Source organism: Embiotoca jacksoni, unplaced genomic scaffold, assembly GCF_022577435.1.
Source record: "Embiotoca jacksoni isolate LCO1_2020_lvr unplaced genomic scaffold, fEmbJac1.0.p SCAF_11, whole genome shotgun sequence".
In the NCBI taxonomy this organism is placed as follows: domain Eukaryota; kingdom Metazoa; phylum Chordata; class Actinopteri; family Embiotocidae; genus Embiotoca; species Embiotoca jacksoni.
Window position 1 is genome coordinate 7,196,823 of NW_027185241.1, and position 7,044 is coordinate 7,203,866.

Consider the following 7,044-nt stretch of genomic DNA (forward strand, 5'->3'; position numbering starts at 1 on the left):
CGTAAAAGGAGTAAGATGTGGAGCGACATGCAACAAAAGTTCTTACCTGGTTCGTTATACCAGAGACAGAGCAGTTCTTAGTCGGCACTAAAGTCTTTTAGCCATGAAACATTGAATTTACCAAGCAATTGTACAGAAAGGATTATGGACCAGATTAAACATATTATACAAGTATATCAATCATCACTAGTTTAAATGAGTGGGCTGCATGATCTGGTTTATAAAATCCTTATTTACAGTACTTTGATTTTGTTCATTTTATGATTATATTGTTATTTGTATTTATGGTTTTATATGATGTACTCTGTTTGTTTGTTTGTTTGTTTGTTTGTTTGTTTGTTTGTTTGTTTGTTTAAAAGTAAGAGTTCTTTCCTTGGTCACATTATTCTCCCTGGATGTACCAGCATGTGAAAATGAATGACTTGGCTTCTGATTATTTTACTGCTGCATTCTTATAAGCAGCAGTAAAAAAAAATACATAAGTAAAACTAATTGAAATGTCAAATGAAAAGAGAGTTCTTTCAGATTAATTGAGATAAGAAAAAAAATAAAAAAATCTATTCAACCAATCTGGAGCCAACTTTGACTTGTTCAAAGCCTGTGATCTTTTAACCTTTAATGCAAAGCATGAACCAAATTAAAGGAAATTATTTTCCTCTGAGGTCAATCAGACAAGGTGTCTATAAAAAGACTTACGAATGAATCATTTGGCTAAATATAAATTATATTTTGTCATTAAAAGGATTTGAGTTATTTTGTAATCCCTATGGTGTTGTTGTTTTGTTTTGTTTTTTAATAATTTTGCGTCACACTGCTCTCCATCTGTTGCAGATTAAAAAACTCCCCCGAGGCTCACAATTAGGCAATCAGAGGGCTATCATTCTGCCCCAATAGGCTCACAAGGTCAGCGCCATACTGACAGAGGCAGCACAGAGGGACAGTCAGTCGACTGATGTCATAAACAAGGACTCCTGCTTACGAAATGTAACTTTATATTTACAGAAATGTAAAATATACCATGTTCGTGCGTTTAAAACAAATTGCATATTTTTGTCACTGATGACATTATTTTATGTTTGTAAATTGAAATACTTACACAATAAAAGAACTGGATGTCACTCTGAATCAAAAACTGTGTTTTGGATACATCTTTAATCTACACCTGTTCTACACCTAATTAAAAACAAAAATACTCCCCCACTGGTGAAAGTTTTCTCAATTAACCATTTTATCTGACAGATTATGTGAATTCAACACATGTTAGAGTCCCACACCACCCCTAAACACAGAGAGAAAGCAATAATACTATCACTATTAATTCCTCACATCCAGAGGTCAAACTGACAGCCAGGGGTCACAGTCACTTTACAATTTATCTTTATTCTGATGTTACAGCTTTAACATGAGCAGTTAAATCCTACAGAGGTTAAATGATACGCTCATACTACAAGTATTAGATAGTTCAAAATGTAAATAAAATATGAACATATAACTGGGGATTATTCTTAAGATTGGCAAGTCAAAACAACACATTATTTTATGTTTCGGGTCAAAACACTGATCTACCTAAACTCTGTCCATTTTTTTGCTATGGTTCTATAGCCAATAAGAAAATTATGTCCTTCATTTTGGGAGATTCTTTCTTCAGTACAACATTTTTAAAGTCTGCATAATTGCAAATCAAAAACAAATAAACGAGCAAAGAAGTATCTATGATTCAGGGTAAAAAATACTGCGCTGCAAGTTAAAATCTCTCATTTCAAACATTTATTTACATAGAGAGTGCAGAAGTCTTAGCAACACAATGTACCTGCCAAATCTTCAGAACTGGTAACCGAGTGGGAAAAAAGTATAATATTTGCCTTTGAAATTTGGCAGAGGTGAAGTGTGAAGTGCAGTAAAAGAACCTCAAAATTCACCTCCACTTATTTCCTCCTCATACCAAACCTCCAATTTGAAAATTCTGGATTTAAGGACACTCCTTATTGCCATATTTTATAATACTTAAATAAACTTTCTGCTCATTGGGATAAAAAATTCAGACACATATATAAATGCATGCATATGAAGAATGCAGTTGTACTACTCACACATGTAGAAGATTTTTAGTTGTTGCGTACTGTGAAGGAAGATACATTTTATAATTATGTAGTATGTAAGCATTGTTATGCTTTTTATGTACATGGTTTTGTTATTATCCACATCCACAATTCTTTCTTCTTAAAAACTGAAAGAGCATCATCATACACTCAATACAACTGCATGTTTAATACAAATATTCATCACTTAGAAGAGGCAATAATTTGAAATATTTATCTTTTAATATATGTAAATTTTTTGAGTAGATGTTAGTGATATGATACAACAAGTGACTGAGTAAAGTGACCGTCATGTGTCATGTTTGTCCTTCCTACATGCAATAACTGAAAAGAATTTGACTCTGCATCTGTGGTCACGTCTGTGTGTACATGTGTGTGTGAGATGGCTCACAGTAGGATGAACATCACATCTATTGATCAGGCTAATGTGGGGAGGAAAGGCTGCAGGCCACAGCAGCTGATCAATACACCTCTAATTACATGGGTCACTGAGAGTATGTTATTGAAAGAGTGAATGTAGGTGGTCCCCCCCGAAACTCACAGGGATGTATATATAAATGCTGTCTCACTCTGGGAAAGCTCACAGGCTCACACACATTCAACAGTTAGTCCAGAGTCACTCTTTTACTTTTTAAACTGCCTCAAAATAAACTGACAGAACATGCAGGACGTTGAATATGGATTAAGGGAATAAGTAAGTATTTTTTATTTTTGTGTTTTTGTATGTGATGTTAGAGGGTAGTTTCATTGTTGAGTGTTCTTCGTCTTCTCTTGCTTTTCCCATGTTTCCCATCATCTTTGCATTTCCTGAAGCAAATAGAGACACTGATCTCAAATGTCAGCAGGATCTCTGATTCGCTGTATTTGTGTGATTCCTTGCCCCTGACACTGTTCCCATGTCATTTCCCTGTTGTGCTGAACAGGTTGTTCAAGTCCACCCTTGTTACATTCATTCTGACTGACTGTGTGATGTTATCTTGGTCACCACCTGATTTTCTCTCACTGCATTGTGTCTTTCATTCATGACAGGCTTTTTCCACTCTGCTGGACTCTTTCTGATTTGCTAGAGGCTGTGTGATATGTTTGATATTCGGTTGTTCTTGTGCTTAATCATGTCAACTAAATATCAGACATATTCCTATAGAGTCTGGCACTGACGTCTGAACTTGGTTCCACCTCTGAAAAAAAGGCCTGTGAGGTCATATGTTCAGGTAAACGGTTTTGGATGTCAAACTTTAAAGTCATGTCATTGTAGCGTTCATTGTAATTCATTTGGTTAAAGTGCAGTTTCTTTAAAAGACATTCATAGACAAACATTCTTAGTATATTAATGTTTTATTGTACAGAAAGCACACAACAAAGTCACATGTTAGTTATTAAAACTCTCTTTATATGCTGTGAATTAAACAAAAACAAAAGTAACCTTAGAATATCAAGTTTTCCTGTTTACCTGCTCTTTCATTCTCTGTCTTAAACACACAGACACCTGCATACAGTCCTTTAACAACAACTGACATTTAAACATCCTACTCCATTAGCAAACAGGTATTTCTGCCTGAAACCATGTTCGCGACATCAGGAATCATAAAAAAGGGAAACCTGGTTTATAGTCTCCACAGTCTAAAGTTGCAGTACCAGTTCTGCTATGTTTGTTAGCTGCTCTTAAGGATCCTTTTTCTTTTGCATGTTTTTCAGTAGTGATGTACAAACAATGACTTTTTGTGACTTTCCATGCAGGATTAAAATAAAGTCTGATTGCTTGTTAACATTATCTATGATGATTCATTACTGTCTCCTCGTTCCTGATTTACAATTGCATCTAATACAGTGAGCTAAATGCTTCAGTTACTCTTTTTATGCTTAATTGAATAGATTTTTCATTGCAATGATGTGCGTTGGAACTTTTAGCGAACGAAACTTCCTCCCTGCCAGATGATGATTTCTTCAAAGGGCATTTTATTATGTAATAGTCTAATTTCAAGGGAAGCACAATGAGTGACATCATAATGAGCACAAGCCTCTGGAAGCACTGGCTGGAAACCCAGTGGCACTGATGTGAAGAATAATATGCCCCTTAATCAAATGATTGCTGTATAAAATCAGTGTCACAAAATGGCATCTTATGACTTTTACTTATAAGAACTATGTTGTATTGAAGATTTAAGGACAATAAAGCACTGCCTCAGGCCCCACATAATTTTTTTTTTTTTTTTAAACCAAAACTGTTGTGACAACAATTACAAAACTTTATAGACATGTCAGGGTGCACAGAAGCCATCTGAACCATGTCTTTTGAAAATGGGAATGCATTTGGAGAGCAGAAAACAGTGAGGGTGGTGCAGCACTAGAGGGCATCCCACTTTTATGAGCCAGTGTAACTTGTTTGATCTGTGGTCACATTTAAGGGCAAATTTCTGGTTTGATATGAAACCTGATGAACAGGGATAGTTGTGTAATTTCAGACAAAAGTCATATCCTTATGCTTGTTGTCACTGCAAATACATCAGGTGTGAGCTGAGACGAACTGTGTTCCCCAAAGGCAGGTTAAGGTTCGAGTAAGCCTCATACAAATCTGTGTGTGTGTGTGTGTGCGTGCGTGCGTGCGTGTGCGTGTGCGTGTGCACGTGCATGTGCATGTGCACATGAGTGAACGTTATCAGAGTCCTCAAGGTGGTTTGTTCAAACAAATCCCAGCACACAAGAAAAACACTGAATTTAAGCCTCAGACACGATGCCTCGCCCTCCTCCTCCCCACATTAGCAAGAGATTTGTAATAGGAAAATTAAAACTAAAGTTCATTGAATCATTTAAAACCATAGTCAGAGACCTTGCATGATGATTCATTAAGGATGTTACATGAAATTGAATTAAGCGTCTGATATGCATCAGTGAATTTTAAAGTCATTCCTTTGTAAGACAATTATCAAAAACATCTTTAGGATGTCTTTTTGAAAAATATCAAATAATATCAAATATTTACAATAAAAACACAAACCTTTTTTTAAATTATTATTATTATTTTTTGAGCAAAGAGTCAAAGGTTCATGTTTATGCACATACACATACATGCAGCTCCATGCTCCATCCACTGGACAATAGGCCACAGCTTGGTTGTCCTATAGATGGTGTCACCAGCCTGATCTACTGATAAGGTCAAATGGCACCCACTGAGACAAATGTTATCTGAAAGAGTGCACACTGTATACTCTGGGGCACTGACTTTGAGGCAGTACAACGGGGAATGACGAACATTGTAATAATGATGCTTGTAAGTGTGTATTTGTGTGTCTGCATACTGTTTGTGTGTGTGCAGATATACAATGGTAATAAATCTGTGGGTGGGGGTGCCCAAATGACAACAAGGAGAGCAGGAATGCAGAGATTAAAAAAAAAAAAAAAAAAAAAAAAAAAAAAAAAAAAAAAAAAGTGTGCTGGTGCAGTATAAATGTCTGAGACCACTGGGAGAGAGTGCATCAGATAAAGAGTGTTACTGAGGAGGAGACTCGGAGAGACAAACAAGAAAAAGAGGGAATATTAAAATGCCAAAATAGTGAATGAAAGAAACAGGAGCAGAAAGAGAAGACCTGAAAGACCACAGTTTTTATACGTTGTAATGAAAACAGGTAAGATTATTGCAACCCAAATCCTGTAACCTGATAATTATGTTGTTGGCATTTTTAAACTTTTGTACTTTTTTTTCAGAAATGGCAACCACAGCAGGACTACTCTTGGCTTTGCTCTTATTCCTGAGTGCCAGTGTGCCATGCTTTTCTGTGTACAACAGTGGTGAATGCTTCTTCAATACTAAAGGTGCAGTATGTGTGTGGAAACATGTGTGTATGTTCATTATAGAACATAATGTTTCCTATAATCTTTATATATATATATATATATATTCAGATGGATGCCAATGAAATAAGCTATCAAATATTAAATGGTTACATTTTTCCCTACACAAACCTTCTGCAAAATTTGAATCACTGTATCCATTAAACAAAAGTAATTATTAATATATCTCAAAGTGAAGGGGAGCATAATGAGGAATTTGTCCTTCTTCAAAGTGACTGATATTAGTAATTTTCAGGTAGATGTGAACACATGGGACAGGTGTACGGGATCGGAGAGAGCTGGCTCACCAGTGACTGTTACCAGTGTGTCTGCATGGAGCCTTTTGGAGTTGGATGCTGTGACCAGTGAGTATGTTTTCCAAATAACTCCAAACAGAATTCAGTATATTTGGTAATAGTGATAACACTCTTACTCTAATCTTCCCTGCAGGAGATCCAGGCCTGTGGACTATCCAGGCTGGTGCGAGGTCATCCGTAAACCCGACTCCTGTACCAGCGTTGTAGTGATGAGAGTCAATCATAATCTGCCTTGCCTCTGGGGACAGGGCCATCTCAAAACAGGCCAGTCATGGAAATCTGGCAATCATCCTTTGTTTTGAGTTCAGACATTCATGCAAAAGATAGCAATAGATCAAATTTGTTTTTTTGGGGGGGGGATTTAATAAATAAAAGTCAGAGATTTTATTGCATCATTAAGTTTGTGAGAGGGTAAGCTTGCTAAATTTTACAACAAAATCATCAAATACCACATATCTGTTCGCTCTACGTTTACATTTATAATTTTACATTTTAACATTTTGGTGTTGATGTTTGTTGTTAATCAAATGTCTGATATGATTTTAATTCATGTTTTAGAATCAAATAAAAAAACAATATGTCTAATTTTTTGAATTAAATGTCAAATGCATTGCTTGTTATTATGCTGAATAAATATTTAACACTGTATTTATGTGTTACTGTTGTGACCAGTTGTTTGTTTGCTGTGTATAGACTGAGTAATGTCAAAACTTTTTCTGTTGAATTACATTTAAAAAAAAAACTAACCAGGGATTCAGAGCATTACACCTAAACAGGGGATGCCATCTTGTGACAAACAG